Below are 25,761 nucleotides of genomic sequence, written 5' to 3'. Positions count from 1 at the left end.
CCTGCTTTTATCATCACACACCTTCTCTAACTCTTGTAAGAACCTCATGATTACACTGGGCCACCGATGTAATGCAGGCCAATAAAACCTTCTCAAGGTTCTCAACCTAGTTACATCTGCAAAGTTCCTTTTGACATACAAAGTAACATATTCACAGGGACAAAAGATTAGAGTGGAGAGATCTTTGGGGAGGGGACTATTAGTCTGTATACCACAGTATTACTTATTTTTTCTATTTACAGTAATTCTATGGGCAATGTTTTATTTTTTAATTATTATTACTTTTTAAATATGTTTTGATTTATTTTTTAGAGAGAGAGAGGAAGGGAGAAAGAGATAGAAACACCTATGTGAGAAACATCAATCTGCTGCCTCCTGCACACCCCCTACTGGGCATCGAGCCCACAACCCAGGCATGTGCCCTGATTGGGAATCAAACAGGGACCTCTCAGTCCATGGGATGGCACCCAAACCACTGAGCAACACTGGCCAGGCCTATGGGCAATGTTTTGTAGTCATCTCAAAATTTCTTAACTTAAAAGTTATCTAAGTATTTAATTTTCTCTAGTCTAGGGTGTTAAGAGTTATCCCAAAATTCAGTTTAAATAAGAAAACTATCTGTTTTGTTTTTTTTAGGTAGGAGTATTATTTTATCAATAAACACCATCTGCAACACGTGTACAGTAACTTTTGCTTTTTATCTTAAAAAAGACCTAAAAGCTAATGTTTATGAAGCATAGACATTCCTTCTGTGTAATATGAACAATCACTCTATAGATACACACATTTGTAAGTTCATATTGTTACAATCCCAAACATTATCAAATGTTCCCTACCAATTTTATTTATTAAAAATTGCTTTGTTTTTATAGATTCAAATTTTCTAATTCCTTAGTGAATTGTAAAACTTGGTGCTTCTCACAAATGAAAGGTTAATAAATATTTAAAAGATGGGATCAGCTACATGTTCAGTGTTTATTACACACATACCCCAGCAATAGAAATTATAGGAAATATAGACTATACATTAAAAGTTTCTGGGGAAAACTGTGCAGATGCTTAAACAGCAGACATAAATTCAATAAAACAAGATATACATAAACTCGTTAGCAGGGTGGTCTGTGGGTTTGGTGTTCATCTGGAAAGGCTCCTTGGAAAACCTGTGTTTTGAGGAAAGTTTTAATGGAGTGAGAGAATTTGGCTGGTGAATAAAAGAAGGTAGTTCTCATATAGTAACTGCATGGTATAGGCAGGAACTTCAGGGTTGTAAACAGAGGACTAATGGAGGGAAACCAAACACGCATACTCATGTTTGCAAAAACACCAGCTAGTGTAGCTGCAGGGTAGAGAGTTCTTGTTAAAGGCAAACATGAGAGGGATCCATGAGTTTGTGTTTAAGACTGGGTTTAATCTTCAAGGTAACATCATTATCCAATATTAATTTACTGATTTCTTTTCATATTCAAAGTATGAATCAGCTGCAAAAATCTGAAAAGGAAATTGCATTATGAAGCCCAGTATGCAATTTGGGTGAAAAGATTCAAAACAAGTTTGGGGGGAGAAAAGGAAACAGTCTAGGAGATTAGACTGTTGCAGTATTTGCCAGCATAACGTAACTAGAGCTTGGGTTTAATGGCAGAGGCGAGAGGAAGAAAGGCAGATCCAGTTAATATTATACACACACAAACACAGAATAGCTGCATGAGTTATATTTCATGTGCATTGGTTCATTGAAATTCATATCAAGTATCTAAACACATGCAAAGATAGTAATAATGCTAGTTAGCATTTATTGAATATTTGTAATATATCAGACACTGTCCTTGAACTTTTCCATTAATAAAATCCTTACAATAACAGTTTGATATTGCATAATCCTCACTTAGATCTGAGGAAGTTATAATGATATTTAAGCAATTTGCCAAAATGGCCAGTAAATAGATAGTATAGGATTTAATTCCTGGCTCTTGAATGACAAAACCTGTACTTTTCGGTGTACCAAACCAAAGACACTGGCATTTGGGCTAAAATACATCCCCTTTCTATACTACACCTCATTTGATGTTAGAATAGTTAAATCTTAGCATCAAAAAGTTCACCATGCTTATTTAATCCAAAATTCAATTCATTGAGGGAATTATCACTACAACCACTGTAGAAAATCGTCACCTCTTTTGAACATTCAATAATGGGTACTTCATCAGTTATAACTTAAATTTCATATGATTCACTGGCTTGGAGGTTTGTTCTTATTTTGAATTGAAACATGCTCTCCTGTAACCTTTATTCTGTAGCCAGGACTTTGCTGTCTGGAATTAACTGTATCCCTCTTCCACAGACAGCCCTTCAAAGTGCCTAAAAGTAGAAATCACAAGTGTATTTCAAGTGAAACATCCTCAGTTTTTTAAATAATCAAACAAAAGATTCATATCCTTCACCATCTTGGTGTATTCTTTTTTTGTCCTCCACCCTTTCTGGATTTGAGAGAGAGAGGAAGTGAGAGGGAGAGGGAGATAGAAACATCGGTGAGAGAGAACATCGACTGGTCACCTCCTGCATGCCCCCCACTGGGGATCGGGCCTACAACCTGGGCATGTGCCCTGACTGGGAATTGAATCAGCGACCTCTTGGTGCATGGGCTGATGCTCAACCACTGAGCCACACTGGCTGGACTTGGTATATTCTTTATACTGCTCAGCATGTTGTAGATAAATTAGTGTTATTCACCTATTTAAGACAATATGCAATCATTTTTTTTTTTTTTTTTTACATTTCATCTGGGACCAGAAGATAATCTATAAAACATTTTGATCAATTTACCAGCTTTTTCTACATTAGCACTAAGTAACAAAATCAGTGCCCTTCAGTCAATACCTTACACTTTCCACAGTTAAAATATATAACGAACTTCTGATAAAATAAGACCTTAGTTCCAGCTGCAGTGTGAACACCTGTGAGGCTGGAACTCTAGAAATCTGAGAATCGTGCAGGCACTTAGTCATTGTTTACACTTCACATCTTTAGGGCTCAGCGGTGAAGGCCCAGCCAGTGATCTGATGACGGCTTTGCCAGTAAAATGCAGGAGACATAAACCAGGGCACATCAGATATGCTTAACGAGAGCCTTCTTACCAGCTGTCAATGAGCCAGGCTGCCCTGAAGATGCCCAGTAGGAGGCTCTCCTGTGGTTGACTTTTGACTAGTTAAGAGTGTTTGGTTAAACATTTCAAAAAGTGATAGGTGAATGGGGTCTTTAGTTGAAATTATGGGTCAAATTCCAGGCTTGCAGTAGCACATAGCAGGCAGAGAAAAATAAATTATGAGGCTTTCAAGTATAGACATAAAATGCCCCAGGGTATGATTGAGAGCTAAGCTCTATTTTATAAGTTAACATAAGTAAGAAATATTGTTAAAGCAAAGTTAAAACCACTAAATAGCTTGTCAATAAAATAATGGGAAAGAAAATAATGAAGAGAGGGTATCAAAGGTGTATCAAAGATACAGTAGGGTGTGAACCGGAGAGTAGAGGGAAACGCATTCCCCTCTGACCGCATCTTACTGTCCTGCAGAATGATGACTTATTTTGTCACCCTGGTCTTGTCCATGGTATGTGAAAGTTATTAAAAAAAAATAAAACCTTTCAAAGAAATTCCCTATAGAAGAAATACATTTATTTGAAACTCACTTTTAGGATGAAATTTTATACGGAAGATCTGCTTATCATATACATACATTTAATATAAAAATGTATTTTTAATCATATAGATGTGACTTCTGGATTGTGCTTGTGTCTATTAATTTAAAATGAACATGTATATAGAGAGATGTGTTTATGGATATGTATATATATATATTTATATATAGGGAATGGAATGATATTCATTTTATGTATTAATGTCCTTAAGTATGTTATATGCATATTTTAATGTATTTCTTATATACTTTCAGCATATTTATTTATTGTGTACCATTTATTAAAATTTATTCTTAATAATGATTAATAATTTATTAATGCATTGTACATTATTAATGCATTCATGACATACTTTAGGTATTATTGAATCATAAGAAAGATACTATTATTAACTAGAAATTATTTTTTCCCAGAATGCTACAAGTGGTATTGAACTTTGTTGCATAAATCATTTACAATCAATAAATATATTAGTTATATGTCATATTAATGCAATTTAGATATTAAAATGTTTTCACAAATATCACCTCACCTAATCCTCTCATTGACATTTAACGTTCAGATGACTTATGGTGATTATTTTTTCCTAATTTAGAGTTGAAGATAATAATTTCTATGGTGATTCAAGTTATTAGTTAATGGTAGAGAAAGTATCAAATTCAGTTATTTTGATCCCTAACCTGATCTTTTTCTAACTTATAATGCTCACTTATTTGTAAAAAAAAAAAGCAACTTTTACATATTCAATTATATATATATATATATATATATATATATATATAGTAATCTTAGAATTGCAGTCAGTAAATCTTGATCAATAAAACTGTAATATCTTAAAAATTAACATATTTTTTCCAAATAGGCAAGAATGGATGCCTTAGCATGTTTTCTCTGACATTTTTATTCAAATGTATTTTGTGTAATTTTATGTGGAACCGAAGAGCAAGAGAGAAAAAGCTGCTGTAGAGTCTTTGAAAGAAAATAACTTGCTTTGTATTTTAACAAGAAAATATTTGTTTCTTTCTGGATTATCAACAGATACTATGTAGAAAAAACAGCTCTGGATGATTTCTTTTTTTCTGGCTAATCTTACGACTCATGTGAAACCATTCAGACACTGTAACACACTCCACATGCTTGGCTTTTTGAAGTGTGCTTAGTACTCCATTTGGGATTCTCCATTTGTACTTCTCAGTCTGATTTGGATACCATGAAGGTTCCCTTCAGTGAACTGACTTGGTGCAAACACACAATGGATTAATTCCATAATAAATTATGGGGGCAATAAAGCTTTCTAGACCAGTTTGCCTCTAACATAACAATCTTTTATGTCACCTTATAAAACTAAACTTATGTTTTATTTGTAAGTCATTCTGGGCATAATAAACTGTTTGAATTTGGGGCACTTAGTTTTGGATCTGAGCACATTCTTTCCTGGTATATTCTTTTATGATGGTTCTGGAGCTACTTACTAGCCAAAGTACCTGAAAGTTCCTGGATGATACTAACATCTAGTCGAAATAATATTGCACCTAAAGGTGCATGGAAATATAGACTCTATATAACTCTGAACTCCAGCTGCTTTTCATCTATTTTTAGCTCTATTTATTTTATGTCTAGAGAAAGTCCACCATTTGCCATCCAATGTTGTAATAAGATCACTTTACTTCAGTTTTCTGTGAAGTTATATTGCATAGAATAAATATGCACTTAGGTCCTTTATACAATTCCTGTTAGGGTAGGAAAGCTCTCTTAGGCAAATAAACAAAGATATGAATTATTTGATCATATCCTAATGAACACTAGGTGGCTGAGATGCCCAGAGTAATAATTCTTGCCCTTCTTAGATAAATTGTTTGTTGTACTTTAGAAAACCCTACTGATACCTAAACACCACTGCATGAAATTATCTTAACCATTCAAAAAAAATTTATTTTGCTTTTTTAAAATTTACTTAGGTCTCAACACCAGTGTTAGTAATACCTATTCTAGAAAATTATAAGAGATAATAAAAATGAATATGTAGTTCCCCCCTTCTCTGCTTTATGTGGGTGAATCTTTTTAAAGGAGAGCTGACGATATTGTGCTGCAATAGCTTTCTTAATTTATCCAAATTGGTGGACCTTTTTTACCTAACATTGAATCAGTCTATTTAAAAGACATTTTGTAAATTACTAAGGAATAGTTTGTAAATTACATGAGGTACCCATGAGCTCATGGCAGAAATGGCCTATTACCAATAAAAGACCACTGTTTTTACTCCTAAATGCAGTGTGGGAAGATGAAAATAAAAATAAAAATGAAATAGAGTCATGTAGTTCAAGTTCAAAATTCACGTCTACCACTATAGACTTAGCTTTTAAGTCAACCTCTCTTTTTGGAAAATGGAGATTCATTCAAAACAAACGAAAACATTTTCTTAGTGCAGAATAATATTTTTTATTTAAAATGACACTTCTGTCCTTAAGGAATGTACAGTCTACTTTATTCATGAGTTATATGTAGCCAGCCTCATGTGGTTCTTGTGAAGATCAAATGAAAATGTATATTGATACGGCTCAAAATCTGCGAAGCATTATGTAAATGGAAAGAATAAAGATTAATACAAAATTCAGGTCAGTTCAGTTCATATTATTTAGATTTTTAATATTCACTGATTTTATTACACTTCATATTAGTGATGATGATGAGCAGAAACTAGCTTATGTTCCATCCACTTTCATTTCTAAGGGCAGGAGGGCTGTAGAATTGGTCATGAAATAATACTAGGTAGGCATGTTCCATAAATAGCTTTTGTGGGCCAAAATTTGTGGTTTTAGGCTTTTATACTTGATTCTCAATGGATTGGTCTTTGCAAACTATCAGAATATGTATTATTTTCCCAGGGCCATCATTAGAAATTACCACAAACTCATAGTTTACAACAACAGCCATTTATTATGTGACAGTTCTAGAAGCTAAGAGTCCAAAGTCAAGATGTTGGCAGGCTTTGCATAATTTCCAGGCCGGAAGGAGGAGTCTTTGCTTGCTTCTGATGGTCGCCAGAAATCCTTGATAATCTTTGGCATGTGGCAGCATATCTCAGATCTCTGCTTTTGTTTTCACATAGCCATCTTCCTTCTGGGTACACTGCCTCCTTTGTCCAAAGTACCCTCTTTTTATGAGTATTCCCACTCTAATCCATCATGACTTCATATTAACTTGAATACATCTGCAAAGACCCTGTTGCTAAATAAGGCCACATTCACAGGTACTGGGGTTTAGAACTGGAACATACCCTTTTTTTTTGGGGGGGGGTACAATTCAACCCATAGGAAGTCCTAAGATCCACATTTTGAATGTGCAGCAGTGCAGACAATTTGAAGATCCTGATCCTAGAAATGCACTTGAAATGCATCTAGTATGAATGTGGAATTGAATTTTACATTCAATTTAAATTAAAATAGCCACTTAGTAGTGGTTTCCATAGCTAGTGGTTTCCATACTGGACATCACAGTTCTATCAGCTGTCTATATATTTATGTGGTCATGACTGCTGTGAAATACTGTGCTCTTCAGATCTTCAGATGGGTTCAGTGCAGTAATGTTTACAAATTGCAAATAATAATAATAATAATAATAATAAAAAGAAAATTAAGAAAAAAAATTTATCTTCATTCACATAGGTGTTAAATTTCTTTCCTGAATTAACAAAGTTTTAAATTTTGTGGGATAAGCGGAGACATGATAAATAATTTTACTATGTCAAAAATCATTAAAGAATAAAATTTGTTCTGGCACAATTACTATGTACTTTATAGATCATTTAACTAACTGCTCATTATCCCATGAAATGGAAAAGCATCTCTGTGCTCAGTTCCATTTGGGTGACTAATGGTCACTGAGACTCCTTAGAAAGCCAAGTAAAACTGCTTATTTCCTAACAGATAAATGCTTACACCAAATTCTATTCATGCACAAAGTATTAATATTTCCAAAAATTTATCAGAGAAATATTTAAAGGAAAATCTTTTGAGTGATAATTACTTCTTTCAGCTACAAGAGAATTATATTTTTATCACTATTTTTTGATATACAATCAAGAGTGTTACCAAATTGGAATTTTCTTGTTTTCATTTCTTCCAGATCCCGATTTCCTTAAAGGCACAGGCTGTGTCACATTCATTTTTCAGTGAATATGAGTTTGTAACTTAATTGGTATTTAAAGTATGCATTTAAAAAATATAAATAAATGAATTAAGATTCTGTCGTAATATTTTTAGGTTTAACATAGCACAACACAGTAATAAATATATTATGTAGTCGATTTGCCTATGAAACTTTAAAATGTTTAACTCTACACAGGTTTAAATTTTATAAAACCTGCTTAATTTAAGAGTGTGCATGTGGAGTACTATTGAAGGTCTTCCTTCATGTTGTACTGTCTCTTAGGACTCCTTCTTTAACCTCTTTGCAGAATTCTCCTCATATGTCCTCATATTTTGTCATCACAAGATATAGGGCGAATGGTTCTTTATCTCGTGATCCCCAAACTAAAGGTGGTTCCCCAGTTCTTGTTGACTTTTAGGGACCCCCACCGCAACCCCCCACTCATGTCTGGCTTTTTCTTCTGAATTACTAATTACTGATTGTAATGGGAACTGTCTGAAGTGTGTGAGTCACTCTGCCTGGGAGTGTGCCTCCACCCAACCTCCCTGGCTTGGCCTGCTACTGCCCAGGCTCCCACTCAAGGCCCCGTTACTCCCTTGCACCGTCCTTCTGTCACTGCCCCTTATATCCTTATGCTAGATGTTTACCCTTTCGCACTCTTACTCATAGACAGCTGGAATTAGCTCTCAGAACCCTACAGGTACCTACCCTGCTCCCCAAGATGCTTTTCACTCTGCTGTTGCTTGTCAGCCAGTACATTTGCTCGTGTGGTGCAGGAACTAAAGACCTGTGTGCTAAAACAACAACAAAAAGAGTTGATTCCAGCTATGAAACCCAAATTGGAAAAGGATATAGTGCATGTAAATAAAAAAAATAAGATATATTTTAAAGAAAGGTAGTATGCTATGTATTTCCTCATATAACTTAATACCTTTATTTCTAAATTTATACTTACTTTAAGATTTCTTTTGAAACAACAGTCCTTTAGAAAGAACTGTCAGCTTTTAGAAACAGAAGACAAACCAAACTAATTATTGGAAATTCCAAAGACATGGAATTTCATGTCTAAAATGTTTAATTTTTTTTCTTGAATCAATTTATAAATTTATAGCTGAGAAAATATGGCTTCCTAGTCCTCAAAAATAAACTGAAATGTATCTGGGCCAGTGTGGCTCAGTCGATTGGGCATCCTCTTGGGCACTGAGGGGTTGCTGGTTTGATTCCCAGTTAGGCCACAACCAGTTTTGGGCTTGATGGGGCGTGCAGGAGGCAGCCGCTCTCACACTGATGTTCCTCCCTCTCCCTCCTTTTTATATCAATTTAAAAATCTTTAAAAATAAAACAACTAAAATGCTTAAAAAGCCTAGTTGATTTTGTATGCTTCTTTAAAAGAACATTTTGCTGAGTTAAGTATAAATGAATCAGAAACATATGGGTTAACTTTTTTTTTTTTAAGAATAGTTTATTGGTTTTTTTATTTTTTATCCTCACCCGAGGACATTTTTCCATTTTCTACTCAGATAGAGTGGGAAGGAGAGAGAGGAAGAGAGAGAAACATCGATGTGAAAGGGACACATCGAGCGGCCGCCACCTACACAACCCAACCAGGGTTGGGGACAAACTGCAGCCAAGGTACATGCCCTTAGCGGGAACCGAACCCGGGTCTCTGTGGACCGCAGGCTGACGCTCTAACCGCTGAGCCAAACCGGCCAGGGCAGTTTATTGGTTTTTATAGAGAGAGGATGGGAGAGGGAGAGAGAGAAAGATAGATGTGAGAGCATAACATTGATTGTGCCTCCCACACACCCCCAACTGAGGATTCAGCCCCAAACCCAGGCATTTTCCCTGACCTGGAATCAAACTGGCAACTTTCCAATGCATGGGACAATGCCCAACCAACTGAGCCACACTGGCCTGGGTTGGATTAACTCTCTTTAAAGTATTTATAACCATAAATAGAAAAAGAAACCAAATACAGCAGTTGGCAAAATGTTCTTTAGGTTTGCCACACAACATTCATTCAAAAATTACTTGCGTTACCATCAGTGAACAGAGGTGAATTATCCCCCTGGAATCACTTTGAATGTTGTAAATACGTCTGTGGAAATTTTCTCAAAATTAAATTTATTAGGGTAACATCAGTTAATCAAATTACATAGGTTTTAAGTGTGCAATTCTATAACACATCATCTGTATATTGCATTGTGTGTTTACCACAATAGCTAAAATCTCAAATGGCCACCAATATTTAATCATGAATAAATATAACACTTACTGAGAAATAAATTACATTACTTTCTTTTGATTATTTGGAACATTTACTTTAGTAATCATTGAATTTTGTCTACAATAAGATTTTGGAACACAGAAACATTATATCAACAAGATTGAGGGTATATGTTGACTTTTTTTAGTAGGAAATAAATAAAAATTTTGGAAGTAATGAAAACATGACTTTCTGCTATTAAGCATTTTGTATAATTGTATATGGAATCAAGAATTTGCATTTTATTAATCTATACTATATATTATAGTAAGTAATTATTAAGTTTTATAAAATTTAACATTTAGATATTTGAAGAATCTAACAGTATAGAATTACAAAGTGTGAGATGCTTAAATATGAGAAGTAATAGTATTTGTTAATACTTGAACATATTTCATATGACCCTGGAAAATGAGTAGTTTGGAATTATTTGCTTTATAAGTTATGTACGTTAATATTTAATGAATAACGCTTTTCACCAAGCCTTTGCACGTGAAAAGGGACATCTGAATTCAATGCAGAACTACTGTCAAGGGGAGTTACCCCTTTTATTTGTTTTCATTTAGATAGGATACAGTTATCCAGGCATTTTTAGGACATTAATTGGAAGGAGTAATAATATCGTTAGCAGTCATTGCGCACCTGCTTTTGGTCAGAAACTGACTGTGCTGTCTTGTCTACTTTATGTATTTTTTTGCTGGTAATTACATTTTCTAATTTCTTCCTTCATTAAAAAAATCTAATATTCCTTTACACCGTGAAGACAGACTGACATAAATCCTAAACATTGCTGGATTTAATTTTTTAATCAAAATGTAAAGTGTATTTTGTTCAGTGGTTTTTGTCTAAATATTCTGACGATCAAACCATTTGATGATCAAACGCACTTGTTCAGTGTGCTCCCGTGTACCCTGGCACTAGGCTCTGTCTTCACAGAGGCACTGTGATTCAGGTGACCTGGTTCACGGAGCTTCTGTGGAATTTACTTTTCTAAAATATAAAATTTTGAAAACACCAATGAACAAATTATTGAATGAAAAGTGAGAATTCATAAGCATTAGAGACATAATTGTGTTTAGTTTCAGACTTTATTCAGAGTCATGTTTCAAAAAGGATGTGGGTTTCCATGAAACTTAGATGTTCATCTATAAAGTATTTTATATATATGTATATTTATTTATATATATATTATATACATATATACATGCATACACATACACACACACACACAATGGAATATTACTCAGCAAAAAAAAAAAAATCCAACATGGATGGACCTAAATAATATTACGCCAAGTAAAATAAATCAGACAGAGAAATACAAATGCTTATATGTGGAATCTAAAAAACAAAAACAAATGAACAAATATTTAAAAACATACCAGAAACACACTCCTAGATACAGGGAACAAACCGATGATTGCCACAGAGGAGGAAGGTGAATAAGAGATAAAAACTTCCAACAAAGGAGAAAATGAACACATGGGATTACATCAAACTGAAAAGCTTCTGCATAGCACTGCAGAGCATAATTGCCAATGATACAGCAGATAAGGGGTTAATTTCCAAGCTATATAGAGTGCTCATACAACTCAACAAAAGGAAGACAAAGAACCCAATGAAAAAAATGGGCAGAGGAACTAAATGGACACCTCTCCAAACAGGACATACAAATGGCTAAGAGACATATGAAGAAATGCTCAACATCACTAATCATCAGAGAGATGCAAATTGAAACAACTATGAGGTATCACCTCACACCTGTCAGAATGGCCGCCATCAACAAATCATCAAACAACAAGTGTTGGCGAGGGTGTGGAGAAAAGGGGACTCTAGTACACTGCTGGTGGGATTGCAGACTGGTGCAGCCACTATGGAAAACAATATGGTGTTACCTCAAAAAATTAAAAATTGAACTTCCATTTGACCCAGTGATCCCTCTTCTAGGAATATACCATAAGAAGCCTGAAACACCAGTCAGAAAGAATATATGTACCCCCATGTTCATAGCAGCACTATTTACAATAGCTAAGATCTGGAAACAGCCCAAATGTCCATCAGTAGATGAATGGATAAAAAAGCAGTAGTACATATACACAATGGAATACTATGCAGCTATAAGAAAGAAAGATCTCTTATCTTTGAGACGACATGGAGGGACCTGGAAAGTATTATCCTAAGCAAAACAAGCCAAACAGAGAAAGACAAGTATCATATGATCTCACTTATTTGTGGGATATAATAAACATAACAATCTAAGGAATGGGGTAGTCCCAGAGACATGGAAGTGGGTTACAGACTGACAATCCCCAGAAGAGTGGGTGGTGGGGGAGAGATAAACCACAGAACTTATATGCATGTATGCATGAACAATGAACATGGACAACAAAGCTGGGGACAGGGCGGAGAGGGAGGAATCAGTGGGGGAAAAGGAGAAACATCTGTAACAAAAATAAATAAATAAATTATAGAAAAAGAAAAAGAGACAAAAACTTCCAATTATAAAATAAATAAGCCATGGGTTGTAATATGTAGCATAAGGAATATAGTCAATAAATCCATAATAACTTAGTATGGAGACAGATGATTTTAAGGCTTATCTTGATGACCACATCATAAGGTACATACATGTTAAATCGTTATTTAGTACACTTGAAACTAATATAATATTGTATGTAAACTAAACTTCAATAAAAAACAAAAATTTTAATCTCTTATAAAAAAGTAGTAAAGATAGTGTTTTCAAACAATCTAATTTCAGTTATGAATAATATGTTGACCTTTATACAATGAAAAATGTATAGTGCTTTCTTTATGCCTCTGCATTGTGATATGAACATGTTAAAAAGTAATTAATTTCATAGATGTTTAAAAAATAATTCCTTTCGATTGGAATGGCTTATTTTTGTAGTTGACCTGATCCTCAAATTGTGCTAAATTAATATCTTAGAGTAAAATGATTGATCTTCATCCATTTGCCAGTCTTCCAGAGGTGACTGAAAGTCAGTGATTCAATAATATTAAGTTCTATTTAAATTTTCAATTTTTAGCTCTTTTTGATTCAACAGCTACTGCATTTTTACAGTCTTATCTTTCAAATAAATGCACAAATTGAGAATATTTTATAAAGTTGACCCCAGACGTAAGGGAGGTAAAGACGAAAATAAATGAATGAGACTATGTCAAACTAAAAAGCTTCTGCACGGCAAAAGAAACTGACAGCAAAATAAAAAGGCAACCGACTGAATGAGAGATGATATTTGCAAACAATAGCTCTGACAAGGGGTTAATATCCAAAATTTATAAAGAACTCATACAACTCAACACCACCAAACAAACAAGCTATCCAATTAAAAATGAGCAGAGACCTCAATAGACACCTCTCTCAAGAAGATATACAAACGGGCCAACAGATATGTGAAAAGATGTTCAACTTCACTAGCTATTTGGAAAATGTAATCAAAACTATGAGATACTACTTCATACCTGCTAAAATGGCTATTATCAACAGGGCAAGTAATAACAAGTGTTGGAGAGGTTGTTGGGGAAAAAAAAGGAATACTCATTCACTGCTGGTGGAAATATAAATGGGTACAGCCTCTATGGAAAACAGTATAGTGGTTCCTTGAAAAGTTAAAAATATAATTACCATATGACCCAGCAATCCCTCTTCTAAATATCTACATGAAAAACTTGAAAACATTTATTTGCAAATATATATGCCCACAGACACGAACAACAATGTGGTGATGATGATTCGGGGGGGGGGGGGCGGAGAGCTGGGTGGAGGTGGGCAAAGGAGGGGAATGGGACATCTGTAATGGTGCCAATAAAAATAAAGAGAAGACAAACAGGACTTGTCTTAATGGTTGCGATCTAATTTATTAGGTTGGGCTAGTTAATTAAGATAGGAACATTATAGGTGAGACTACATATTTTTTTTCTTTAGTGAATTTACTTTTCAAAACTATCAGAATTTTAGCACACCATTTAGAATACTGTCATGTATGTGACATGGTATTAGTTGAGACTTTATGAATGTGGCAACTTTAGGAACTGGTGAATGAAATGGCATAATACCAGAAATTACTTAGATCATGACTCTTCTTTAATGCAAACATAAACTAATGATATTCTTCTGTAATGCAAACACAAAAACTATTAATGGCTTTACAAAATAGTCATGTGGTTAAATCAGTTCATATTATTCATTATAACAATAACACATTCATTCAGTAATTTCATAACTGACCTATTTAATTCTCACATATAGTCTCTGATATCTGAGGTGGGTGTAATTTCCATATTGTTGGAAAACCTGAAGTTCTAGCAGAGGAAAGAACATCCTGTTTAATAGGATCAGGTCTTTTCTAGTAAATAATAAATAAATTACTTATTTTAAATGATTTATTTATTAGATTAAAATTTATTTAGTATTTTATAATGCATGGATCTGAAAATAATCTATAAAATATGTTAAAATATTACAAAACTTTGTTCAATTTTGATGGACTTGTTTCCTTGGTTTGCTAATTAATGACTATGCCTATAAATTATAAAAAAGTTATTCTTGCCCGCCCTGGCCAGTTTGGCTCAGCAGTTAGAGCATCGGCCTGCGGTCCGGAGAGACCCGGGTTCGGTTCCCGCTAAGGGCACGTACCTCGGTTGCAGTTTGTCCCCGGCCCTGGTTGGTCGTGCGGGTGGCAGCCACTCGATGTGTCCCTTTCACGTCGATGTTTCTCTCTCTCTCTCTCTTCCTCTCTCTCCCTCCCACTCTATCTGAACAAAAAATGGAAAAAATGTCCTCGGGTGAGGATTAAAAAAAAAAAAAAGTTATTCTTTATGTCTTTTGTTATCTGCCTAAATAGCAACCATTTTTATTTCTTTTACCAGAATAATTTTGGGTGATTTAGGTTGATTTCATTATGCTCCTTTTTATTATTTTAAAGGACACATATTACTCATTTTTAAAATAGCTATAGTCTTTTTCCCCCCCTATATTTATTAGTACTGTTTTGTCCAATGATATTAAATACAATAGTATAGTGTTTTAAGTCATAATGTCAGTTATTATATAAAATATTTACTCAGTTATTACTGACTGCTTTAATCTGAATGTAGCATCTTCTAGGCCACTGGCCTTCATGGTGATGCACGTAGTTTTAAAGTTTAGGCCTACTCTAGTCTTGCTGAATATCTCTCTGATTACTATATGTTATATCTCAATGTATTTTCCCTCAACAAAATTATCCCGTCTATTTTCATAAATCAGATATAAAATTTAATGACATCTTTTTTTTTTTATCCTCACCAGAGGACATTTTTGCATTTATCCTGAGATAGAGTGGGAGGGAGAGAAAAAGAGGAACATCAATGTGAGAGAGACACATCAAGTGGTTGCCACCCACACGAACTGAGATACATGCCCTTACAGGGAACCAAACCTGGGCCTCTCTGGTCTGTGGGCCGACGCTCTAACCACTGAGAAACCCAGTCAGAGCTAATGACATCTTTAAACTGCAATCGATTGCATTATTCTTAGACACATTTTCTCTATTTTGGGGGGCGGATTTATTTTGGCTTTATAATCTTTGTTATACCTGTCATAGAAACAATAAAATTTTCTTGTTAGTTGCATTAGTCTTATTACAGTTCCTTGTCAGGTCTTTCACAATGGAAAATTACCAGTGATAAATTAACCACAACCATTACATCCTTGTCATCTACAGATAATTTTAGTTTCACTCTGATACTTGCTTGAAAGCTCTATCATCTACAGATAATTTTACTTTTATTCTGATACTTACCATATGTTGCATATGTTACATGACAGAATTCCTGTCTTCCACAAAAAATGACCACCTCAGAGCCTTGTGGAACAGGACTGTAACAGGCGCTTTAAACTATTAACACTTCAAAGAATAGACTCTGGCTTCAGTGTGACTCCATGGGTATAGATTTTTGAGCTTGTATCTCTTAACTTTTAGACTCCAGCTGTGGACTGAGGCAGGATTTCCAGAATACTTTTTTTTCAATCCAGAAACAGATACCTTCATGAAAGCAAACTACTGAACCAAGATGTATTAAGACAAGGATTAATTACATAATAAAATTTTATTATGGGTGTTTATTTGGGGTGGTGTTGATATTTTCTTAATGTTTAATTTTCTGATTCAGTGAAAAAGATCTTAATCTTTCTTCTTACACCTTTCTTGCCAATTCATAAATTCTGCTTTCATGACATGAAATTAAACATTTTTAACGGATATCAGATTCTCACCGATTCCCCCAGAATGTGGAAACTCTTACAAAGTCACTTTTCATGGCAATGCGGTCATTTGCATATGTTAACAAGAATCTTTTCCTTTTTACCAAAATATTTTTGAGCAAATTGTTGTCACAGTTGAGAAAAATCCTCATTTAAAAAGGTATGAAAAACCACTTCTATGAAACATAAAGTCAATGCCTACAAAGTCCTCAAAGGAAATCTGGTCTGTTATCAGACTTACTAGGTTCCAGCTTCATAGGCACTAATCAAGGTCACTTCTTGGTAGTGCAAGAAACTAAATACATTTAGGGAATCTTGTGAATAGGGGATTTGATCCAAATATATCAGTGCAACAAGTAAAATCTAGTTGAAGAAGTTGTGTGATCTTGTTTTCCTAGATTCTGCACAGTAATCAAGAACGACTTTTAGCCCTGGCTGGTTTGGCTCAGCAGTTAGAGCTTTGGCTCACGGACCAGAGGGTCCCAGGTTTGGTTCCTGCTAAGGGCACATACCTCGGTCGCATTTGTCCCTGGCCCCAGTTGGGGTTGTGTGGGTGGCAGCCACTCGATGTGTCCTCTCTCACACCAATGTTTCTCACTCTCTTTTTCCCTCTCTCTCCCACTCTATCTGAAGTTAAATGCAAGAAAATGTCCTCGGGTAAGGATTAAAAGAAAAAAAGACTTTTAAAAGTGCAATTTGAAATTTTTTACTATGAATTATCCAGACAGTATTAATCCTGTGACCTCAGTAATTGTTGAATACTGTATATATCTAGCTTTGCAAATCAAACTGCATGAGAACTCTATGGTAAATTAATATTCTTGCAGCATGTACATAAATAATCAGACCAAATGTAGTGATCAGGAAAACCGTATTATGTAATAAAAAAATTATCTAAATGTAAGTCTAATGCACTACCATATTAAAAGTGTCAGCATTATAAATATTTATATTTAAGATAGAAGTTTACCATGATTTGATGTTGATTCCATTGAATTCTCCTTAATTTCCTTGGCCTGGGGTTTTGGATACTGGAAAGTAAAGTATTGGTTGCCTTGATAAAAAACAATCGTCCTTTTGTTTTCAGTGGCTCTTAAATGTATGTACAAGTATGTTCATCACAGTTATTTCGAATTACAAAACCTGAGAACAATCACAAAGAAGAAATGGTTAAATATATTCACATGGTGCAACCTGTCAGCCATTATAATATGTTCAAAGAATTTTTAGTGACAAGTTACAAACTCTATATTAAGCATAGTTCCAATTTATAAATCTATATGCGCATATAAACCCATTTTTTATTACAAACTTCAGCTTGCTTGTGCAGCTTCTCCCACATCTAATAACCAGTGGAAACCTCACTGGTACATATGATCCCTCTATCTGCCCAGTGTCTCACAATCCATTAGAATCTTACTACCTTCACTTTACTAGCAAGCTTGGAATCACTATGGGTAAAAAGTTAATCAGGCATAACTAAATCCTAACTCCAAAACTGTTAAATAAAAACATTTACTTTCTCCTTGCTCTCAGAACACACCAGGGGAAACTGAGTAGCCCACAGAACACATCAGTGTAAACACATTATCATCAACCTTAACAGGGTCCTCGACACTCACAGGACATCTTAATATTTTTCTAGCTATTTCTATCTTTCTATTTCTGAGATAATCCATTTTCATTTCTTATTCTCAGCTGTTAATTTTATTTATTTATTTATTATTTATTTTTATTAATTTGTTTTTGTTACAGACGTTTCTCCGTTCTCCACCGTTGACACCCTCCTCCCCATCCCTCCTGCCCCATCCCCAGCTTTGTTGTCTATGTCCATTGGTCATGCATATATGTATGTAAGTTCTGTGGTTTATCTATTCCCCACCAAACTCCCCCTCCTCTGAGGCTAGTCAGTCTGTACTCCATCTTTATGTCTCTGTGTTAGTTGTGTTCATCAGTTTGTTCAGTTCATTATATTCCACAAATAAGTGAGATCATGTGATATTTGTCTTTCACTGCTTGGCTTGTTCCACTTAGCATAATACTCTCCAGGTCCTACCATGTTGTCTGAAAGGATAAGAGATATCTCTTTTTTATAGCTGCATAGTATTTCACTGTGTATATGTAACACTGCTTTTTTATCCACTCATCTACCGATGGACACTTGGGTTGTTTCCAGATATTAGCTATTGTAAATAGTGCTGCTATGGACATAGGGGTATATATATTTTTTCTCGCTGGTGTTTCAGGATTCTTAAGGTATAGTCCTAGAAGTGGGATCACTGGGGCAAATGGAAGTTCAATTTTTAATTTTTTGAGATAACACCATAGTATTTAGCACAGAGCCTGCACCAGTCTGCATTCCCACCAGCAGTGTACTAGAGTCCCCTTTTCTCCACACCCTCGCAAACACTTGTTGTTTGATGATTTGTTGATGGTGGCCGTTCTGACAGGTGTGAGGTGATACCTCATAGTTGTTTTAATTTGCATCTCTCTGAAGATTAGTGACATTGAGCATTTCTTCAATTGTCTCTTGGCCATTTGTCTGTCCTTTTTGGAGAGGTGTCTAGGTCCTCTGCCCATTTTTTAATTGGGTTCTTGTCTTCCTTTTGTGGAGTTGTATGAACACACTATATATATTGGAAATTAACCCCTTATCTGATATATTATTGGCAATTATGCTCTCCCATACAGTGGGTAGCCTTTCCGTTTTAATGATTGTATCTTTCGCTGTGCAGAAGCTTTTGAGTTTGATGTAGTCCCATGTGTTCATTTTCTCCTTTGTTTCTATTGCCTTAGGTGATGTATCAGTGAAAATTCTGCTGCATATGATGTCTGAAATTGTGATGCCTACAGTTTCTTCTAGGATTTTTATGGATTCATGAGTCACATTTAAATCTTTTATCCATTTTGAGTTTTTTCTTGTGTAGGGTGTAAGTTGATGGTCTAGTTTCATTTTTGTGCATGTAGCTGTCCAATTTTCCCAGCACCATTTATTAAAGAGGCTGTCCTTACTCCACTGTATTGTCTTGCCACCTTTGTCAAATATTAATTGAGCATATTGCCTTGGGTCCATTTCTTGGTTCTCTGTTCTGTTCCACTGGTCTATATGCCTGTTCTTGTGCCAGTACCAGGCTGTTTTGATTATGGTGGCTTTGTACTATAACCTAAAATCTGGTACTGTGATCCCTCCAACTTTGTTCTTCCTTGTCAAGATTGCTGTGGCTATTCGAGGTCTGTTTGGTTCGATATGAACTTTTGAAGTACTTGTTCTAATTCTATAAAGTATGCCGTTGGTATTTTGACGGGGATTGCATTGAATCTATAGATTGCTTTGGGTAATATGGACATTTTAATGATGTTAATTCTCCCAATCCATTAACAGGGTATGTGCTTCCACTTTTTTATATCTCCCTCTATTTCTTCTTTCAATGACCTGTAGTTTTCTGTGAATAGGTCCTTTATTTCTTTGGTAAAGTTTATTCCTAGGTATCTTAATTTTTTGCCACAATGGTAAATGTGATTGTTTTTTGTTTGTTTGTTTGTTTTAATCTTTATAGTTGGAAGTAAAATGTATTACAGATGTTCCACATTTTTCCCCCATTGACCCCACCTCCCTCTCCCGTCCCCCCCTCCTGCCTTTTCCCACACTATTGTCTGTGTCCATTGGTTATGCATATAAGATCTTTGGTTTATTTATTCCCACCCCACCAACCCCTTTCCCTTTGAGGTTTGTCAGTCTAGCAATGAATTTGTACTTCTTAATCTCTTCACCTTTTTCACCCATTTCCCCAACTCCCCTCCCAACTGGAAACCAACAAAATGTTCTCTGTATCTATGAGAATGTTTCTGTTCTACCTGTTCATTTTGTTTGTAGATTCCATTGTTGATAGATATGTATTCATTGCCATTTTTTTGTTCATATATTTTATCTTTTTCTTCAAAAAGACCTTTCATCATTTCATATAATAATGGTTTGGGGTTGATGAACTCTAACTTTTGTTGTCTGGGAAAGTCTTTATATGTCCATCGATTCTAAATGACAGCTTTGGAGGATAGAGTAATCTTGGTTGTAGGTTCTTGCTTTTCACCACTCTGAATATTTCTTGCCACTCCCTTCTGGCCTGCAAAGTTTCTTTTGAGAAATCAGCTGACAGCCTAATGGGAACTCCCTTGTAGGTAACTAGCTGCCTTTCTCTTGCTGCTTTTACGATTCTCTCTTTGTCTTGAAACTGTTGCATTTTGATGATGATGTGTCTTGTTGTGGGCCTCTTGGGGTTCATCTTGTTTGGGACTCTCTGTGCTTCCTGGACTTGTATGTCTGTTTCCTTCACCAAGTTAGGAAAGTTTTCTGCCATTATTGTTTCAAACAGGTTTTCGATTTCTTGTTCTCTCTCTTCTCCTTCTGGCACCCCCAAGATGCAAATGTTGGCATGCTTGAAGTTGTCCCAGAGGCTCCTTACACTATCCTCATTTTTTTGGATTCTTTTTTCTTTTTGCTGTTCTGATTGGGCATTTTTTGCTTCCTTATATTCCAAATCGATGGTTTGCTCCTTGGATTTACATACTCTATTATTGAAGCTGTGTAAATTATTCTTTATTTCAGTTAATGCCTCCTTCAATTCTAACTGTGTATCCATGATTTCTAACTGGTCCTTTTTTATGCTCTAGAGGCCCTCCCTAAGTTCACTGACGTTCTCACTAAGTTCATTGAGCATCCTTATAAGCAGTATTTTGAACTCAGCATTTGTTAGGTTGCTTATCTCCATTTCGCTAAGTTCTTTTATTGGGGTTTTGTTCTGTTCTTTCATTTCGGACCTGGTTCTTTGTCTCCTCATTTTGGCTGCCTCCCTGTGTTTGTTTCAGTGTATTACTGATGGAGCGGTATGGGGCTCGCTGAGACCAGATGCTGCTGGTTTGAAAGAATTTAGGAAAAACCTGAAGCAGGATCCAAGACAGGCCAATCCTATGGTTAAGCAAGTGGCAACAGCTTGGTGGGCTTGAAAGTTGGGTGGGGCGGGGCAGGGCCTCAGGGAGTCACTAGGGCAGGGCTAACAGTGTGAGCCAGTTTGCTGGAATCCCAGATATGGCTTCTGTCTGCCGCCCCCGGGAAGGGCTCACCAAAGGAACAAAGGCCTATTATAGCACGTTTGTCCCGGAGAAAGCACCCTCTCCAGCCCTTGCTCCAGTGCCAAACAGCGCAGTTCTTCCCTGTATGTCTCTGGTGCCCCTCAAGCTGTCTCCCCTCCAAGCTTAGAAGGAGAGAGTCTGAAAAGTTTGCGCGCAGGCCCTTTAAGGAGCTGCCTGGGGCTCCAGCCGCGTCAGCTTCCCGGAGCCTCAGTCCCTGCTGGTTTTTTTCAGCCAGATGTTATGGGGATTTCTCTTCCTGGCACTGGAACCCTGAGCAGGGCACCTGGTGTGGGATGGGGACCCCTGTGTCCTCAGGAAAGACCTTCCCAGCCGAGGTATCCTCCTGATTTTTATCCGCCACACTTGGGTGTGGGACCAACTCATCGTGCCGCCGCCCCTCCTACCAGACTAAATGTGGCTGCTGCTTTAATTCCGTAGTTGTAGGACTTTCATTCAGCTTGATTTCAGGCAGTTTTGAATGATGGTTTCTCTGTAGTTTAGTTGTAACTTTGATGTGGTTGTGGGTGGACGCAATACCGCGTTTACCTACTCCACCATCTTGACCGAAAGTCCTGGGATTGTTTTTTTAGTTTTTCTTTCTGTGAGTTCATCATTGGTGTATAAGAATGCCATCGATTTCTTGACATTTATTTTGTATCCTGCTACTTTGCCAAATTCATTTATTACGTCTAATAAATTTTTGATGGAGTTTTTGGGGTTTTCTATATATAGTATCATGTCATCTGCAAATAATGACAGTTTCACTTCCTCCTTTCCAATTTGGATCCCTTTTAATTTTTTTTCCTGTCTGATTGCTGTGGCTAAGACTTCCAGTACTATGTTAAATAAGAGTGGTGAAAGTGGGCATCCTTGCCTTGTTACTGTTCTTGAGGGAAAAGCTTTTAGTTTTTGCCCATTGAGTATGATGTTGGCGGTAGGTCTTTCAATATATGGTCTTTATTATGTCTAGATATGATTCCTCTATTCCCACATTGCTGAGCATTTTTATCAGAAATGGATGCTGGATTTTGTCGAAGGCTTTTTCAGCATCTATTGATATTATCATGTGGTTTTAATTCTTCATTTTATTTATGAGGTGTATCACATTTATTGATTTGCGAATATTGTACGAGCCTTGCATCCCTGGGATGAATCCCACTTGGTCATGGTGGATAATTTTTTTGGTGTATTGCTGGATTTGATTTGCTAGTATTTTGTTCAGGATTTTGGCATCTATGTTCATCAGGGATATTGGTCTGTAGTTTTCTTTCTTTGTAATGTCTTTTCTGGTTTTGGCATTAGAATTATACTGGTCTCATAAAACAAGGTGGAAGCCTTACTTCTTGAATTTTTTGAAATAGTTTGAGGAGAATGGGTGTTAGTTCTTTTTTGAATGTTCGGTAAAACTCCACCGTGAAGCCATCTGGGCCTGGGCTTTTGTTTGCTGGGAGAGTCTTGATTACCTCTTCAATTTCTTTTGTTGTTATTGGTCTGTTCAAATTTTCTATCTCTTCCTGGTCCAGTTTTGGGAGACTATGTGGTTCTAGAAATTTGTCCATTTCACTTGGATTGTCGAATTTGTCGCCATATAATTGTTCATAGTAGTTGTTAACGATCTTTTGTATTTCTGTGGTGTTAGTTGTTACTTCTCCTCTTTCATTTCTGATTTTGTGTATTTGTGTTCTCTTTGTTTCTTGGTGAGTCTAGCTAATGGTCCATCAATATTCTTTATCATTTGAAAAAACCAGTTCTATGTTTCATTGATCCTTTGAATTGTTGTTGTTTTTTTTTTTTTGGACTCTATGTCATTTATTTCTGCTCTGCCTTCACTATTTTTTTCTACTTGCTCTGGGGTTTTCTTTCTGTTTGCTCTCTAGTTCTTTAAGTTATGAGTTTAGATGGTCTATTAGAGATTTTTCTTGTTTCTTGAGGTAGGCCTGTAGTGCTATGAACTTCCCTCTTAGAACTGCTTTCGCTGCATCACATAGATTTTGTGTTGTTGTGTGTTCATTTTCATTGGTTTCTAGTAAGTTATTAATTTCTTTCTTAATCTACTCAGTAACCCATTCATTGTTCAATAACATGTTATTTAGCCCCTATGTGTTCAAATGTCTTTGCTTGTTCTTGTTGCAATTGATTTCTAGTTTCATGCCATTGTGATCTAAGAAGATGCTTGATATGATTTTAATCTTCTTGAACTTGTAGAGGCTTAGTTTGTGTTCTAACATGTGGTCTATCTTTGAGAATGTCCCATGTGCACTTGAGAAGAATGTGAATTCTGGTGTTTTGGGGTGTAATTCTCTGTAGATATCTATCAAATCTATTTGGTCTAGTGCTTCATTTAGAGTCTCTGTTTCCTTGCTAATTTTTTGTCTAGTGGATCTATGCAGTGATGTCAGAGTGGTGTTGAAGTCCTCTGCTATGATTGTACTGCTATCGATATCTCCTTTGAAGTCCTCCAGAAGATTTTTAATATATTTTGGTGCTCCTATATTGGGTGCATATATGTTTATGAAGGTTATATCTTCCTGTTGGATAGATCCTTTCACTATTATGTAGTGGCCTTTTTGTCTCTAATTATGGCCTTCATTTTGAAATCTATTTTATCAGATATGAGTATTGCTACCCCAGTTTTTTTTTTTCCTTTCCGTTTTCTTGAAAGATTTTTTTCCATCCCTTCACTTTCAACCTATGTGAGACTTTTGTTGTGAGGTGGGTCTCTTGTAAACAACATATAGATGAGTCATGCTTTCTTATCCAATCAGCTATTCTGTGTCTTTTTATGGGAGCTTTCAATCCATTTACATTTAAGGTAATTATTGATATGTACTTATTTATTGCCATTTTTGTTTAGTGTGGTTCTATTTTTCTTCCCATTTCTACTGGTTATTACAGCAGTCCTTTTAACATTTCTTGCAGTGCGGGTTTGGTGCTAATGTATTCCCTTAGCCTTTTTTTGTCTGGGAAGCTCTTTATTTGACCTTCTATTTTGAATGATAGCCTTGCCGGGTAAAGTAGTCTTGGATTCAGATTTTTGTTTTTCATGACCTTGATTACTTCAGGCCATTCCCTTCTGGCCTGTAGTGTTTCTTGTGAGAAGTCAGCTGAGAGCCTTATGGGGTTTCCTTTGTAGGTAACCTGTTGCTTCTCTCTTGCTGCTTTTAGGATTATCTCTTTGTCTTTAATTTTTGCCAGTTTGATTCCTATGTGTCTTGGTGTGGGCCTGTTTGGGTTCTTCTTACTTGGGGCTCTCTGTGCTTCTTGAACTTGAATGCCTTCTTCCTTCACCAAATTAGGGTATTTTTCTGTCACTGTTTCTTTGAATATATTCTCTAACCCTTGCTCATTTTCTTCTTCTTCAGGGACTCCTATGATGCGAATATTATTACGTTTCCAGTTGTCCCACAGTTCTCTTAAGCTGTCTTCCTGTTTTTTAATTGTTTTTTCCTTTTGGTTTTCTGATTGGTTGATTTTTTTTACCCTGTGTTCTAATTCACTGATCCGGTCCTCAGCTTCCTCTACTCTACTTTTTAAACCTTCCAATGTGTTTTTCATTTCTGATATGTCATTTTTTATCTCTTCTTGGTGGTTTTTAATTTCCAATTGGCTTATTTTCAGCATCTCTATGTCCTTACACATGCTGTTGAGCTTCCTCAAGATTATGGCTCTGAATTCTAGTTCTGTTAACTTGCTTAACTGCACCTCATTTATCTCATCTCCCGTAGAGGTCTCTTGTTCTTTCATTTGGCTTTTGTTTCTGTTTTTCACCATTTTGGCTATCACAGTGGGCTTTGGAGTCTACCAAATTTTCCCTGTGGGTGTTGGTGTTCTGCTGTTTGTGGCTCCCTCTCCTGGGTTTGGATGAGGCAGGGAGGACCCACTTTAAACACCACTGTCAAGTCTTATCTTTCCTGGTTAGGGTTGCTGGCCTAGGAAATGGTAGTTATCCTCTAGCTTTTTTTGCCTGGAGGCTATTGGTAGAGGTCACCTGAAGAACCTTGGTTTCTGAGTTGCCTGAAAAACTCTCTCATGTGCTCAGTGTAAGAGGATTTCCCGAGGGTGGAGCAGATGCTGGTTGTTAATGGGCCTCAATTAGCATTTCAATGGCCACCAGGTCCGGTTGAATCTCTGAGGGAGGGGCCGCCACCTCTCCCCAGGGCCCTGGGAAGAAGTAAGATGACCACAGTCCTGCGTGGCTGCACTCAGCAAATCTCTGAGCACCCTCCAAATCCTGAGTGTCCCCACACAGTTCCAGTCC

The sequence above is a fragment of the Molossus molossus genome, unplaced genomic scaffold (assembly GCF_014108415.1).
Source record: "Molossus molossus isolate mMolMol1 unplaced genomic scaffold, mMolMol1.p scaffold_m16_p_7, whole genome shotgun sequence".
Taxonomy (NCBI): domain Eukaryota; kingdom Metazoa; phylum Chordata; class Mammalia; order Chiroptera; family Molossidae; genus Molossus; species Molossus molossus.
This window is presented reverse-complemented; position numbering follows the sequence as displayed.